Source organism: Mastomys coucha, unplaced genomic scaffold (genome assembly GCF_008632895.1).
Source record: "Mastomys coucha isolate ucsf_1 unplaced genomic scaffold, UCSF_Mcou_1 pScaffold11, whole genome shotgun sequence".
NCBI lineage: Eukaryota > Metazoa > Chordata > Mammalia > Rodentia > Muridae > Mastomys > Mastomys coucha.
In genome coordinates this window covers 26,979,907-26,997,108 of record NW_022196893.1, presented here as the reverse complement: position 1 = coordinate 26,997,108, position 17,202 = coordinate 26,979,907, and the positions used below count along the sequence as shown (strand labels likewise).

The 17,202-nt window shown below is 43.0% G+C and overlaps 2 long non-coding RNA genes across 3 annotated transcripts in view; one reads left to right on the top strand and one right to left on the bottom strand.

Moving 5' to 3' along the window:
- Window positions 1–10,998: 10,998 nt before the first annotated feature.
- The window catches only part of LOC116078504, a 66,142-nt gene continuing 59,938 nt past the window's right edge, over window positions 10,999–17,202 (top strand). For both annotated transcript variants that reach the window (XR_004113570.1, XR_004113569.1), the window contains exon 1: window positions 10,999–12,236. This is a non-coding gene — a long non-coding RNA (uncharacterized LOC116078504). The remainder of the gene's footprint in view (window positions 12,237–17,202) is intronic.
- On the bottom strand, window positions 11,659–13,796 carry LOC116078509. Its single transcript, XR_004113571.1, has 2 exons — window positions 13,678–13,796; window positions 11,659–12,045 (listed from the first exon to the last, which is right to left on the bottom strand). It is a non-coding gene; the product is annotated as an uncharacterized LOC116078509 (long non-coding RNA).

The following is a 17,202-nucleotide window of genomic DNA, read 5'->3' as shown; positions in this document are numbered from 1 at the left end:
TCTTCCCTACTTTCTCTTCCATTAGTTTCAATGTATCTGCTTTGATGTGGAGGTCTTCACTTTTCTTTATGGCCACATTGAACTCCACTTAGCATCTGTACTATGAATACATTAACAAATTTTTCTTTTGCATCTAGAACATATATGTGAACATTGTATATTATCTATGCATCAGACTTTTCTACTCAATTGTAAGTTTGAGAGAGATTAAGGCCAGCATTTACCATCTGCCCATCAGCATCTTAAAACCTGATGTATGATTAATGACAAGGGAACAGAGACTTTCCTCAACACCATTATCTCCAATTGTGCCCACAGTTCTAGTGTCTAACACCATTATCTCCAAATGTGCACAGGTTCTAGTGTCTGTATCCATTGATGAAGCTTCTTAATCGCATGCCTTCTCATTTCTTGGTTCTTGGGATTGATTCCTGTTCTCTGGAGTCTGCATCCATTGATGAAGCTTCTTAAGTGTATGCCTTCTCACTTCCCGTTCTTGGGATTGGCTCCTGTGCTCTGGAGTCCTACCTAGAGCATCATTGCCTATGCCTTTATCTTCAAGTGTCTTTCCTGTGTTTTCCTTTGTGTCTGTCCTTCAATACCAAATGCTGTATGTTTTCCCATTTATTCAAACCCCATTTGGTTACTCTATTTAACATCTTTAAGTTTTCAAAATACATGAAGCATTGCAACTTGGTTAGTCTTGCAGCAAGGTATCGGTTTTGAACTATTTTAAGGCATGTATTTTACATATTGGTTTTTCTTGGCATACTCTTAAAAGGTCTACAAAATTATAATATAATTAATTGGTGACTTTAGCAAGGTTACAAGATAGAAGGTCAACATTTAAACTCAATTTTAACCTGTTAACAGGTTTTTCACAAGCAAGAGGAGGAATGAAAATGTGTCCTCATTGTATAGCTTGCATAAAGAGTGAGGATCTAGGAATTGAATAGCAAAGCAAAGTGAAAACTATAAAATTCTTCAAAACCTCACAAGGAGCAGTTGAAAAATCTTGGGGCTGTATTTACTAATACTTCATTGCATATGCCCCCCACAAAGTTCAGTCAGTGGAAGAAACAAATTGTAACTTAGGTTCATGAAAATTCAGTATTTCTAGACATCAGAAGATAAAATTAACAGACTGAAAATACAACCCATGGGGCAAGATGAATGATTTGCAAATTGTGTCTCTGAACAGGGTTAGTACCCGGTGTGCACAAACAGGTACAGCTCAGCCTTGAAACACCAGAATAAACATAAAACTTTACAACACCAACACTCGCCATCACTTACCTTTAGGGAAATGTAAATCAAAGCCACAATGACCTTCCCCCTTACATGATGAGTTTGGGGCCATAATCCTTCAACCAACCTACTGTCCCTTCTCCTGAGGTCCCCTTCTGTGTGTTCTCCACTGATGACATGCTCATCTCCAAGTTTACTGACAGTTTCTTTTGCCCGCTGAGAAATTTGAGCCCCTTTTGAAAAAGTTTTCATTCACACATTATGATTTTCAGTCTGCAGATGTTCTTTTCATTCAGGTCATAGATCACGTTACTGAATTTGCTGACTGTTCCTGGTCTCCTTTAACTCATGGGTCCTATCTAAGTTGGTTTGAAGTTGTGGTCAAGTTAACTGAGGCCATTCTTTTCCAGGGTCACACCGTTCTGTGTTTCTTTGCCCCTTCTTTTGTTGAAGGTTAAGTATTTGAAAAATAACTTCATTTCCCTATCTTTTGCTGACTTTATGCTGATTCCATGACTTACTGTGCAGCCCAGCTTCTATCTGTCTGTCTGTCTGTCTATCTATCTGTCTGTCTGTCTATCTATCTATCTATCTATCTATCTATCTATCTATCTATCTATCTATTTATCTATCTGGATTTTCGAGACAGTGTAGGCCTGGCTATCCTAGAACTTGCTCTATAGACCATGTGGGCCTCAAACTTAGAGATTTGCCTGCCTCTGCCTCCCAAGTGCTGGGGATTAAAGGTGTGCACCACCAACCCCCTGAGCATGCATCTTAGCTGCATTGGATTCTCCAGGTCTTCTCTGTGTGTCCTTTCCTCAGCCTTTTCCTTCAATAGGACCACTTTTCAGTGTCATACCTCCCATGAGTCTCATGCCGGCTTCTTTTCAGGGCCTCAGGTGTTCTACTGAACTTCTCTGCCATAGCTTCTTGACCAGCTGCCATAGGGTGTATAGTTTTCAGTGTCTACCACTGCTTCCAAGGGCTTCTGACTTGAGTCTGAACTATAGTACTATTACAGCAATCTTCAGAGGAACACAAAATAGAAACTAGTCCTTTATGCCTCTCCCAGGCATGCTGAGTGTGGCATGGCCATGTAAGGGACAGTATGACATAGTTTCCTGCCCCTGGAACAGAGCCAGCAGGATTATAGGCCTCCATGGGTGTTGATGGTTGCTATGGGCAAATAATGTTCACATTGAGGGACAAAGTGATGAATCACAGAAAGATTTGACAAAATAGGATATGCCCAACTCTCACAGGAACAGGACAGGAAAGAGAGACTCCTGATGAGAGTGGGTGGGTGAGTTCAGTCACTTCAGTTGAGTGGAGTCAAGTTTGGTGTGGTGCAGTGGAGTGGTGTCAAGTTCCTCATGAGATTGTGCAGTTCAGTGCAGAACAGTAGAGGCAGTTGAAGTCAGAGAATGAGAAGGAGCCAAAAGATTAGAACAAATTGCCAAAGTTTACTTGAGGCCTAGCAGAGCAGTTCAGCTGAGAGAAGCCAGATTGAATTGGTCATCTTTGGAAAAGCAAGATTTGGATCTAAAATCACTTCTCATGATGATGATAGAGGACTTTAAAAAGGACATAAATAACTCCCTTGAAGAAATATAAGAGAACATAGGTAAACAGCCAGAAGCCCTTAAAGAGGAAACACAAAAATCCCTTAAAGAATTACAGGAAAACACAATCAAACAGAAAAAAAGAAAGGAACAAAGCCATCCAAGATCTAAAACTGGAAGTAGAAACAATAAAGAAATCATAAAGGGAGACAAGCCTGGAGTTAGAAAACTTAGGAAAGAGATTAGGAGTCACAGATGCAAGCATCACCAACAGAATTCAAAAGATAGAAGAGAGAATCTCAGGTGCAGAAGATACCATAGAAAACATTGACACAACAGTCAAAGAAAATGCAAAAAGCAAAAAGTTCCTAACTCAAAACATCCAGGAAATCCAGGATGCACTGAGAAGACCAAACCTAAGGATAATAGGTACAGAAGAGAGTGAAGACTCCCAACTTAAAGGGCCAGTAAATATCTTCAACAAAATTATAGAAGAAACTTCCCTAACCTAAAGAAAGAGATGCCCAAGAACATATAAGAAGCCTACAGGACTCCAAAGAGATTGGACCAGAAAAGAAATTCCTCCAGTCACATAATAATCAAAACACCAAATGCACTAAACAAAGAAAGAATGTTAAAAGCACTAAGGGAAAAAGGTCAAGTAACGTATAAAGGCAGGCCTATCAGAATTACACCAGACTTCTCACAAGAAGCTATGAAAGCTAGAAGATCCTGTGCAGATGTCATACAGACCCTAAGAGAACACAAATGCCAGCCCAGGCTATTATTATACCCAACAAAACTCTCAATTACCATAGAGAAACCAAGATGTTCCATGACAAGACCAAATTTACACAATATCTTTCTATAAATCCAGCCCTACAAAGGATAATAGATGGAAAACATCAACACAAGGAGGGAAACTACACCCTAGAAAAAGGAAGAAAGTAATCTTTCAACAAACCCAAAAGAAGATAACAACACAAACATAATTTCACCTCTAACAACAAAACTAACAGGAAGTAACAATAACTTTTCCTTAATATCTCTTAACATCAATGGGCTCAATTCCCCCAATAAAAAGACATAAACTAACAGACTGAATACGTAAACAGGACCCAGCATTTTGCTGCATATAGGAAACCCACCTCAGTGACAAAGACAGGCACTACCTCAGAGTAAAAGGTTGGAAAACAATTTCACAAGCAAATGGTCCCAAGAAACAAGCTGGAGTAGCCATTCTGATATTGAATAAAATCAACTTTCAACCAAAAGTTAAAAAAAAAGATAAGGAGGGACACTTCATATTGGTCAAAGGAAAAATCTACCAAGATGAACTCTCACTTCTGAACATCTATGCTCCAAATGCAAGGGAACCCACATTCATAAAAGTAACTTTACTAAAGCTCAAAGCACATATCGCACCTCACACAATAATAGTGGGAGACTTCAACATCCCACTCTCAGCAATAGACAGATCATGGAAACAGAAACTAAACAGAGACACAGTGAAACTAACAGAAATTATGAACCAAATAGATCTAACAGATATTTATAGAACATTTCATCCTAAAGCAAAAGAATATACCTTCTTCTCAGAACCTCATGACACCTTCTCCAAAACTGACCATATAATTGGTCACAAAACGTACCTCAACAATACAAGAAGATTGAAATAATCCCATACACCCTATCAGATCACCACAACTAAGGCTGGTCTTAAATACCAACAAAAGCAACAGAAAGCACACATACACATGGAAGCTGAACAACGCTCTACTCATTGATAATTGACCAAGGAAGAAATAAAGAAAAAAATTAAAGGCTTTTTAGAACCTAATGAAAATGAAGACACATCATACCCAAACTTATGGGACACAATGAAAGCAATGCTAAGAGGAAAACTCACAGCTCTAAGTGCCTCCAAAAACAAACTGGAGAGAGCTTACACTAGCCGCTTGACAGCACACCCGAAAGCTCTAGAACAAAAAGAAACAAATACATCCAAGAGGAATAGACGGTAGGAAATAATCAATCTCATGGCTGAAATCAACCAAATAGAATAAAAAAGAAGTATAGAAAAAATCAACAAAACCAGGAGCTGGTTCTTTGAAAAAATCAACAAGATAGATAAACCCTTAGCCATACTAACCAGAGGGCACAGAGACAGTATCCAAATTAATAAAATCAGAAATGAAAAGGTAGACATAACAACAAAATATATCTTAAGATAATTATCCTGCTTGTTGAATATCAACAGTTGAAAATATTGAAACCATGTTCTACAAACAACATGGAAATAGTATTGCTAATTTTTCTCACTGAGCTTGAGATTAGCATTTTCTTAATATTAAACTTCAAAGAGTTTTTGCTATTTTGAAAATTTTACATATACTTACTGATAAAATAATTTCTCTCCTAGAAACATTGATAATCTTTGAAAAGTAAACTTACAGTTAGACAATGTACACAGATATATACTGCGTTTTAAATACTCTCTCACTATGTCAGGTGGTGTCATATAAGGGCTTTTGAATATATTTCTTTTTTTTAAAGATTTATTTATTATTATACATGAGTACGCTGTAGCTGACTTCAGACACACCAGAAGAGGTAGTCAGATCTCATTACGGGTGGTTGTGAGCCACCATGTGGTTGCTGGGATTTGAACTCGCAACCTTCGGAAGAGCAGTCTCTGCCTTCGAGCTGAGCCATCTCGCTAGCCCCTTGAATATATTTCCTAATGATTCATTTTTAATATTCTATGCTCTTTTACTATACTTAATTCCCAAAGAATATTTTGTATGTTTTGAAATAATTGAGTATTTAACATTAGATATAGGATCCTCAGTTATAGATAGTATTAAATGTTCATTAATGATATTTTTAGGGTATGAAGGGATACGAATATAAAAGTTGATGAAATTTTTTATGTATTATTTGATTCTCAAAATACTTAATATTATTAATATGTTTGATGTATAAAACACATTTAAATAATAAAAAAATTAAAAAAGAACCAGTCATCTTGGAGAGGAGTCTGAGAAAGAGTAGCTGAATTGAACCAGCCAGCCAGAGTTCTTATTTAGCACTAAGCCTCAGAGGCTGAAACATTCTAGGCCTAGGTTATGAGAGGCTGGGAGCTGAAGCCTTCAAGTTCTGGGCTTCAGAAGATTAGATTGTGTGAAGGCTTGAAGTTTCCAGGCCTAGGCCTAGGGGCAGTTAGAAACATTCTGGGCTCAGCTTGGGTATAGCTTTTATCTCATCATTTCCTCTGAGGAAATAAAACTAACTTTTACACATTAAAAAAAAAAAAAAGCAAGTCTTTTTATTTAAGATGTGACATACTACCTACTTTTCAATAGAAAGCTCAGACCCAGACTGAGCGCATGTGCACGGTTCTCTGGAAACACTCATGTACCTCAGGAGGTTGCTGTTTGGAAGAACAGAACAAACTCTGAAGCTAGAAGCCGGAGTAATCAGATTGGAGTTCTTTGGCACCTTCCAAAATGGTGCACTCACAGAAACGAAGCTGTAGATTGGATTATTGTTCTGGTCCTTCATTTCCTTTGGTGTCTCAGAGTTACAGGACACAATGCCCTTTCTCTGTGATTTTGCATCCCCTCTCACAAGAGCACAAAGAAAAGATCTCCTTGCCTCAGTGGTGTGGGCTGAGAAAATGCGTTGCTAACAGCAGAGACGTCCTGGGAGCTGGAGTGGTGTTGCTGGGCTTCCTGAACTACTGGTGGGTGCGGCAGGAGAGCACAGCCGTGTCCGAGATTCTGATGAGAACGACCTAGGGAACCGTTCAGGCATGTGTTGAGCCCTATGCCCAGAAAGTCGGCTGAGCTTATGGCTTGTAGGGCTATCGTGTAAAACAGATGAGCCAGATGCTTTATGGGACCCGAAAGTAAATGTGTAGAATACAGTTTATCAGCTGTCACGGAGTGGAGTAGTCACTGTGAGTCATGGACACTGTGTGAGCCTTCACCAAGTTACAGCATTTTATTTACAGACTTAACGCGTGCCTCCACTTTCTAAGTCCTTGTTACTTTTATAGGATGATGGTGTTAGTCATTTAGTGATGTGTTCACCCTTTACAAAACCCAAAATGTCCGTTGTGTGTACAAGGACACATGCAGAATTTTTACAGCATGAAAACCCCAAAGGCTCACTTTGACAAACCTGACAACTTCTTCCATGTGGATCAGTGCATCTGGGAGGAAGAGATCGGGTGCGAATCGAGCCGGCCTGCAGCTGTGTCTTTCTCTGGCTGGTAGCATGTGCAGAATAAGACAAGGCTATATTCAGATGCTGCCCCCCACCAGGACCATATTCTGTCATTTGTCTTTGCTGTGGACTACACCTTAAGTCAGTGATGCTTCTGTATAGAAACTAAAGACAGATAAAATAGAGGTTAGCTTGGCAAGCCGTACACTAGTAACAACCACACCTAGTTGCATAATTATGTGAAGATCGCTTTTCCGAACAGCTGAAAGAACCATTCTGAACTGGTAGGCCGTTGCTTCCTCTTTCTCAGATTGCTAACCAGTGTCAGATTGATACTCGCTGCAGTTCCAATATTAAAAAATATTGGTAACACTTCTCTAATATTCAGTCAGTCCTGAAAAATTGAGATAGATCGTGGCGTTTGCTGGTGAATGATCCCACTGTGTATCGTTTGGAAGGTGCTAGGTGTGCTGAGGTAAGGGAGCAGAGACTGCAGGAGAAGCCGCTGGGACAGTCCTGACGTTGGTTCTGGCTGTCTGGGTGACCTTGGATTCCTCACGGAGGCCCGGACTTCAGTTTAGATAGCGCAACTTAAAGCACTTATCAGAACTGATCAGAAGCAGCATTTCTGGAGGAGGAGAGAAATAGGATGACTTAGGTTGTTGTTCTTAACCAGTTTCTTGGCAAGCAAGGAGACAGCTTGGAGTGGCTAACTAGCTGTTCAAACCACACAGCTGGCCCTTTAAATCTCAAGTCTTAAAAATGGAGAGACTCGGGGTAGGCTTTGGGAGCTTCAGTGAAGTCTTTAACTGAGATACTGTAACTTAACAGAGCCTCACAGTGTCCATAATAATACTCTCGTGACTATTCCAGGACATGACAGCCACCAGTACTTGGTAAGGGGTATTCTACACATTTAATTTCCAGGCTCCTAGAAGGTGTCTGGATTATCTGTTTTACTTTTTAATAGCTTCAAGAAGCTATTGTCTATGTTTTCCTTTAGGTAAATATTAAAATTATTGTCTTATTTTATTTTTAAAAGATTTTTATTTATGTATATGAGTACACTGTAGCTGTATAGATGGTTGTGAGCCTTCATGTGCTCTGGTCGGCCCTGCTCTCTCAGTCTCTGCTCGCTCTGGCCCAAAGATTTTTTTATTATTTTAAGTAAGTACACTGTAGCTGTTTCCAGACACCAGAAGAGGGCGTCAGATCTCATTATGGGTGGTTGTGAGCCACCATATGGTTGCTGGGATTTGAACTCAGGACCTTCGGAAGAGCAGTCAGTGCTCTTACCCGCTGAGCCATCTCGCCAGCCCCTATTGTCTTTTTTTTAAAGCGAGATTATTAGATTCAGAAGAAATACTTTGACAACTGAGGTGAACACTTTCCAAATACTCAGTGTTTTGACTCTTTCATGCCTTTAAGGAAACCCTACACCTGTTTCTCTGAGAAACTCTCGTTTCCCACTGCTATTGTGTGCACTTGGGAGGTATGAGCCAGGCCTGTCTCTTCTTCCAGGACCTTTGCTTCCCTCTCTCACAGGAGTCATTTGAGGTCTCTCAGACATCACCTAGGAGGAACCTTGGCGTCTTGTGTTTGCAGATCAGGGGAAGCGCAGCGCAGAAGTGAGTATGAATGTTCTCGGATTCGTACAGGACATTTCAGTTAAGGTTGAGATTCTGCTCCAGGCTTCCTGATGTCAGAGTTGTACTAGCCTGATGCTCTTTCCGAGTCGGCTAGGCTCACACACTGATTTGAAGGACTGGAGGTCTATTGGGAAATGCATCTTTAACAATCCCAGACTCCTTGGATGTAGGCACAGGCAGGATTCCTAGGAAACGGGTGACAGGCTTCATGCAGGAATCTGGGGAACTCAAAGCATCGACCCCTATGTGAGGACATTCAATGTCGACCACCTCTGGCTGGGGCTGGAGCCCTGGGATCCATTTCCCCCTGAGCAGACCGATCCTGATGACCAGTGAGCATTTTCTTTTAATCCTGTGCTCTCCCAAGGCCAGTGTTCAAGGACACAAAGCCCTTGTGTCTTTTGTTTGGAGTGTTTGTTTGCTCAGTAAAAGCATATTTCCGTGCAGTCTGTATGAACTCCTCCAAGTGGCACTGCACAAATCATATTCAAACAAGTTTCCCCAACCTAATTAGAATATTGTTTTATTACGCTGCACATTTCCTAAATCTCACGCTAATTAAATGTATGTTGTTCTTCATTATTACCAACAAAAACTATCTCTGCTCCAGATTTATGCCTGCGCACTGTGGTGGTTGACGGCTATATCAGCATTTCAAATTGAAATGCGTTTCAGAGGTTTAGAGCTTTTTCTGGAAAATTAATGGCAGCTGGAACCTGGCAGTGTGTTGTGGGCCTTGCAGCTCAGCCCAGGGGCCCCTGTAGCTCCTGGCTCTTTTTTCTGGAACAGAGTGGCCTGGGGAGAGGAGGGAGACGGAAGAGGGAATGGGGGTGTGTGGAATGCTGTTCCTAGGAACCCTCCCACCCTTGCTGGCTCGGTCTACAGGGAGAAGAGCATTCCTTTGTTAAGGAGCTGGTGGGCAGAGCCTGTTCATTGCGTAAGCAAGCCTGCTCAGATGATTACTTATTTGCAGTCGATCCCAGCTGAAATAGGGTGGGGATCTCCCTATGAGTAAATGGGTGACCTTTTTTTTCTGTGGTGATTGAAATGGGAATGCCCTCCCCGACCCCCAAAGGCTCTAGTATTTGAAACTTGGTCTCCTGTTGGTGGAGCTGTTTGGGAAGGCTTAGGGGGTGTGGCCTTGCTAGAAGTATGTCATTGGGGGGAGCCTCTATAATTCAGGTGTTGCATCTCTGCTTTGTGAGATTTTATGAGCCTGACCCCTGCCATTTTTTTTTTTTAACGAAGGGGTAAAAAAGGTTATCTGAAAATACAAAATTAAAAATGCCTCGTCTTGGGATAGCCTCGGAACTCTTCCTGCATATCCTGAAGGATGAAGAGTAAAGAGTCAGAGGCAACAGCTAGAGCACACTGACTTATGGGGGTGTGTTGGGCGCCGCCACTGGGCGTTGGGAGGGAGGGTAGGTAACCCTGTCAGAGCTCCAGTACTCTGGGCAGGTGGACACAGGAGACTGTCAGGCTCTCCACACTGCCTGGGTGGCGTCTGGCTGTGAGAAGCCACTATCCCAGTCCTCAGGGGCAGGGGAGAGGGGACAATCCCTGTGGTCCCTGGGCCTCACAGAGGCCAAGGACGACAGGTTCTAGCTCTAGGTCCTTGGTCTGGTCTCTTGGCTGGAGCTAGAAGACTTTCCTGTGGGAGATTAGAAGCAAGGCTTTAAGGGAAGGCCTAATCCATTGGCCCAGCACTGCGAGTTTAGATGAAAGGAGGCAGTCCATGGTCTTAAGGCATTTTATTGTAGAAACGAGAGGGAGGGAGAGGGAGAAAGGGAGAGGGAGAGGGAGAGGGAGAGGGAGAGGGAGGGAGAGAGAGGGAGAGGGAGAGAGGGAGGGAGGGAAAGAGAGGGAGAGGGAGAGAGGGAGTGAGGGAGAGGGAGAGAGAGAGACAGAGACAGAGAGAGAGAAGAGAGAGGAGAGAGGGAGAGAGAGAGGGAGGGAGAGGGAGAAAAAGAGAGAGGGAGGGAGAAAGAGAGAGAGGGAGGGAGAGGGAGAAAGAGAGAGAGGGAGGGAGAGGGAGAAAGAGAGAGGGAGGGAGAGGATAGAAAAGTAGAGACCAGCCATGGCCACGTGGAGAGAGGGGTAAGGGAGGGGAGGGGGACAGAGCGAGCAAGAGGTGAGAGTAAAGACAAGAAGCTGAGAGGTTGAGAGAGAGAGGAGGGGTCAAGCAGCTCCTTTTATAGTGGGCTGGGCTACCTTTCTGTTCCCAGGTAACTGTGGGGCGGGGCAAACCTGTGCTCAGAATGCTGGGAGCTGGGGGCATTGTCTATGTGATAGATAGCACAGGACAATGGAGTTGGAGGGCTTGTGGTGTCAGGTTCTACATCTGGGAGGCGTAGCTTTACTGTTCCGTCCCTTGTAGAATTCTCTACTGGGTCTCTGGAGTAAGCCTCCCTCAACCAAGATCACAGACTGCCTTTCACAGTCCAACAGGGGTGAAGCCTGTGCGTGGGAGCCCCGAGATTTGGATTGTAAATTGAGGAGCCTTCTAGAACCGATGACTTCGCCCTACCTCTTCCTTCCAGAGTCTCTACAGCATATTCTTTCTGTATAGTGTTTACTTTTCTGCCACCTCTCCAGCTTCTGCTTCAACACCACCGCCTGGTTGTTTCCTATGCATCCACTCAGTCCCCAGACTACCCCAGCCTTAAAGTCCATCTAGTTCTCTAGTGGTACTTCTTAATCAGTAGGAGAATGACCCCTATTGACTCAGCCTGAAATGGGTGCCTGACTTGTGTCAAATCCATTTCAATGAGTGTGCTGGAGTGGTGACACTAAATAAATACATTGCTTTGCAGTGTCTTCAAGAATAGCACTGCTAAAGAACAGGGGCTAGGCCGGCCGAGGTTCTACCTCCATATGCGTAGGTAGATAGGAGCGCATGCTTAGCTGTGGCTTAGAGATGTGCGTAAAGTGGCTTAAAGATGACATCATCATTGGTGGAAACACGCTGACATAAAGTAGTTGGCTTCAATGGCTACTGAGCTTGGACATCAGTACTCTTATGGATCCCACGTTCCCTTCAGAGACCCTGATGGAGAGGACAGAGAACAGGAATCTGCCCCTGAGAAGCCAAATCTGATGAAGTGAGCTCCTATCACTTTTTGAGAAGCACCTGGACATGTGTTCAGGGTAACCAGTGGTCCGTGTTGAAGGTTTTTCTTCACAGCAGCATTTATGGCGGCGAAGGACATGTGACTGCCTCACACTGGCTGGAGAAGGTCCAACAGTGAGAACGGACTCTTCCCCATTCTGTCTGGATAGGACTTAGACACACTGGAGCCAACACTTCAGGAACTGATTCAAAGAACCCCCCAAGTGTTTCCATCTCACGTTTCCTGTCGGAAAAAGGAAAGGTAATTATGAAATAACGTGGTCATGTTAATAATACAATCCCAATCAGCATGAGCGAAATACGCCAGAGTTGATTACATTATCGAGCCCCGAGGCTTCATCGGGAGCTGTCAGAGGGACATGAAAGGAGCCTCCGTCGATGTTTCTTCTGTTTCTTCCAGCCGGATTCCAGAAGGTAATTTAATTTCTTTCATCTCTTCCCCAGGGTGTGATACCTTGCTGAAGGTGCTAATGTCTAATTTTAAAGAATGCAGATTTGTTTTTTTTTGTTTGTTGGTTTAAATTCCAAAGTTAAACAAAATACACCTCACATTTGCAAGTTTGCTTTTCTCCTTGTGCTTCAAGGGCAGTTAAGGTCTGCTGCTGGGCAAATATCTACTGCACAAAGCCCAAGGTTCATCGTACTTTATCATTAGGTTAAAAAAAAAAACGCGCAGAAAGAATGAAATTAAAAAGAAATTAGGATATATAGTGTGCACAGCCAAGCTCCCCACCTTCCACACGCAGCACAGAGAGTGGCTTTACAGCATGTGGGCACACGGCACCTGCATTCATTTAAATGATTACATGTTCGCCGCGTTTGGCTGTGTGCTGTGCAGTCACATGGACTACGCATTATACAGTAAAATAAACCCACACGAACACAGCCTGTTCCTGCTGCCCCTGAGAAACTCCAAGTGAATTAATTCAAAGAATGACAAAAAGCTAGGCTAGGCTTACGATTTGATAGGAGGCAGAGAAGTCACAACTCTTGTCTGACCTGGATCCGGCACTTTTTAGCCCTGGAGAAACTTAGAAAAGCCACAAAAGAAGGGGTGTGTCTGCCGCTTGACTCTGGCCTCCGGGCTACTCGGTTCACACAAGACTTCGAACAGTAACCAGGAAATGCATAGCGAAAAGAAAACTGGATGGGGTGGCGGTGGGGGTGGGGGTGTGCAGGGTGGGTGGTGTGTGTGGGTGAGGAGGGGTGAGGGGGGACAAGCAGAAAATGAAACCCTTGGAGGTCATGCATGCTTTTCCCCGAGATTCTGTTTTGTTTGGTTTTTGTATTTGTATTTGTATTTGTATATTTTTTTAACGTATTTACTGGGATGAGAGGGCGTGCTTATGCCGTGGCCCACATGTGGAGATCCCAGTTCTCTTCTTCAACCATGTGGGTTCCAGGGATTGAACTCAGCCTGTAGGTGTGGCAAGTGCCGTTACAGGCTGAGCCGGCTTGCTAGTCCTTAAAATGCCACTCAAATAGTTTGTCCTGTCTGTTCTTGGCTCGTTGGCATGAGAAAGACCTCCCACCCCTTCGTGAAGCGTCTCAGTTCCCAGCATGCCAAGCTCTCCTATCCGCGGAGGCTCCTCCCCCCCCCCCCAACCCTATCCTGTTGACGTGATTGTCAGGTGCCACCTCCTCCCTTCAGGTGACCATCCCATCTCACCACACACATGTATGCAGATGAACTCACATTTACAACCCTAGCCCTCAGAGCTCCAGAAGCCCACAGGCGTCTACTGAGTAGTTCGACGCCTGCATCTGAAACATCCACAAAGATCTGTAGCTCTACAGGGTGTGGTGGAACTCTTGACACTGTCGGCTTTTAGGTCACAGTACCGTCTCCATCTACCTGATTGCTCCTGCCTTTCCTCCTTGTGTGCGTCCTCGTGTCCGCAAACCCTCAGTTGCCCCAAGGTGACTGTCATAGCTAGCAGTCTCGTCCTCTTCTGGTGACCATGGAGCCCCTCCCCCATATTCTCTTTGATGACATCACCCTTGTCCAGCCACCTTGGTAACTCCTCGTTACTACCGTGTCTCTGAACAGACCCTCCAACAAGACAAGTCAGATCTGATTCCCCACCCCGCCCCCCTACCCCACCCCCTCGATGTAGCTCTCTCTGTTACATTTGGAAAATATTAGATCTTTGCATAGTGGCTCCCTGCTTACATTTGCCATAATTCTTAATCTCACAGAATGTTCTTTGAAGAGTTGAAATCAGACTTATCCCTCAGATTAAAAACCTTCACAGCCTAATAATCCTTACCCATTTCATCAGTGAAGAACGTGTTTGGCCCCAAGTAATGGAAAAACCGACTGATGAATAAAAGGGTGTGTTTGTAGACAGAACAAGGAATCCCAAGTAGGCAGTTAATCGTGCTGGTGTGCAGGTTTTTAATGAATCCAAGAGGTACTCAGATTCTTCTTTCAGTATGCTAATGCCATTTCCTAGCATGCTCACGCTGGCTGTTACCTCATGGTTCCAAGAGGGCTACCACAGCTCCAGACATCACATGTGTGCCGTCAGTGTTGAAGGCAAGAAAAAGGTAAAGGAGATATAAATTGTACGGCAGACACGCTCCCACTCCGGAGTTTTTGCATTCACCATTTCTTCCACCTAGGATGTGTTTCTCCCAAGTTTCTACTTTGTTTTTCCCTTGTAGCTACTCATGCCAAAGCCCAAATGTCAACGCAGAGAGGAATTCCCAATCCAGACTAGCATGGCCTGTTGCTCTCTCTCTCACATCTGCTTTCTGGGTTTGTCTTTTCTGACTGATAGAGCAAAGTATCTTGGGCAATATATTGATAAGATCACCGCCTCTTTTGGTATTTGATTTTGGTTCTTTTTATTTTTTTCCCAAGACAGGGTTTCTCTGTGTAGTCCTGGCTGTCCTGGAACTCACTCTGTAGACCAGGCTGGCCTTGAACTCAGAAATCTGCCTGTCTCTGCCTCCCAAGTGCTGGGATTAAAGGCATGTGCCACCACTGCCCACCACTGCCGCGCTGATTTTGTGGTTCCTTACATGGTTCTGTAGGCTGTTTCTTTACACAGTTATTCACGCCTTTTCTGTACAGAAGCTTTGGTTTGTTTTATGGGATCTCGTTTATCAAGTCCCACTGGTGTTTCCCGAGGTACAAGCATCCGGATTAGCAGTCTTTTCCGCTGCCTGAATCTTGAAATGACGTCTCTGCCTTCCTCCATCACTTACACAGTTTTGTGCCTAACATTAAGGTCTTACATGCGCTTTATTTAGGGGGTTAGTTTTAATCTTTTCATTAACCTAGTCATTTTCTGTTTTTGTATCAAGTTGCTTTTGTTCCTTTGGCTGAGTGGTATCGTTTAAGGTCAGTGTTGGGAACACCTTCCTCCCCAGAGCTGCTTTGCTCTTCTGTTTTCCGTGGGACTTTTAGGGTGTTTTTTTTTTATTTGAAATTTCTGTAATGAATATCAGTGGGTATTCAATAAGAAAGCTGTATCAACTCTTTGTATTACTCCAACGACGTGTCCAATTTATCAATGTTAATTCTGCTAAATTTGGTGTTGTAAATTTTTCTCTAGTGTTTTAAAGTTCCAGTGTAAATTTCTTCCATATACATGGCTAAGTATATTACTATGTATTTTTAAAGCTATTGTAAATGAGGTCTTGTGAAGTCATGACAAAAGATGGCCAGTAAGGAACTGCAGGGTGACCAGTGCCATCCAGCATCGTTCCCCGTCTGATGGGTTATGTTTATATTCCTTCTTAACATCCTGTGTTCTCTCACGGGTTTGCTTTAGCAAAACATCCCTTTCATCTGTGTGCCCCAGCAAAACAAAACAAAGCAAAAAATCATTTGAGAACTAATTTTCCAGAAAAACCAGAAGTAGCCACTTGAGCCTTGTTCCCTAACTTCTCTCTTGCTAGCTTGTGACTGGAACACAGCAAGGCCTACTTTTTGTTTGTTTTGCTTCCTGCTTTAATTTCTTTTCTAGTGGGAATGTTTTAGGCTTGTGGAGGACTAGCCAATCGGACTAGTTGGTCTCTATGTCATTTTTAATTTTTCCACTTACTCTACGGTTAAAGCTTCAAGCTCGGAGTGAGAGTGGAGGGAGCAGAAGCCTTAGTCTGTGCCTTAGTTTAGAGGAAATTCTTTCTGTTTCCCCCATGTATTATAATGCCAGATTAGTCACCTGTAGCTCTTTTTTCTAATTATTCAAAAATTTCCATTTCTTTTCTTTTTTTATGTGCTTAAAACTTTATTTGTTTGTTTTTATTGGATATTTTCTTTATTTACATTTCAAATGTTATCCCCTTTCCCAGTTTTCCCCACCTCCTGGAAATCCCCTATCCCATCCTCCCTCCTCCTGTTTCTATGAGGGTGTTCCTCCACGCACCCACTCACTCCCACCTCCCTGCCCTTGATTCCCCTACACTGGGGCATCTATTGAGCCTTCATAGGACCAAGGACCTCTCCTTCCATTGGTGCATGACAAGACCATCGTCTGCTACATATGCAGCTGGAACCATGTGTACTCCTTGGCTTAGTCCCTGAGAGCTCTGGGGGGGTCTGGTTGGTTGATATTGTTGTTCTTCCTATTTGGTTGCAAACTCCTTCAACTCCTTGAGTCCTTTCTCTGACTCCTCTAATGGGGACCCTGTGCTCAGTCCAATAAGCTCAGTCACCTGTAGCTTATTTTTTAGAAAGCTTTATTTATTTATCTTATGTATATGAGTACACTGTAGCTGTACAGATGGTCGAGCCTTCATGTGGTTGCTGGGAATTGAATATAGGACTTCTGCTGGCTCCGGTCAACTAACTCCTCAGTCCCTGCTTGTTCCGGCCCAAAGTTTTTTTTATTATTATAAATAAGTACATTGTAGCTGTCTTCAGATGCACCAGAAGAGGGTGTCAGATCTCATTACGGGTGGTTGTGAGCCACCATGTGGTTGCTGGGATTTGAACTCAGGACCTTCAGAAGAGCAGTCAGTGTTCTTACCTGCTGAGCCATCTCGCCAGCCCCACCTGTAGCTTTTATTATGTTATGTTATGTTCTTCTATCCCTAGTTTGCTCAAGACTTTTATCAGGAAGATATATTGAATCTTGTCAAAGGTCCTTTTTGTAACTATTGAAGTAATGGAAGAAAACTAAGGGAGAAATTTGTTGACTTAAAACAATGTTGTACCCTTGAACATTCTCATATTTCTTTTTCTTTTTAAAAATCCATGTTTTCCTTTGGTGTTTTGAATTTATAACAGTTATTTAGAAGCCCCCTTTTCCCCCATTATATCCAGATTCTGTATTTCTTTAATTTTACTTTCTAGAATTTTATTACTTTTCACTAAATTTTCTCATGCTTTGTGGAGTTAGGGGCAGGTGGATGTTGGTGAGAAAAC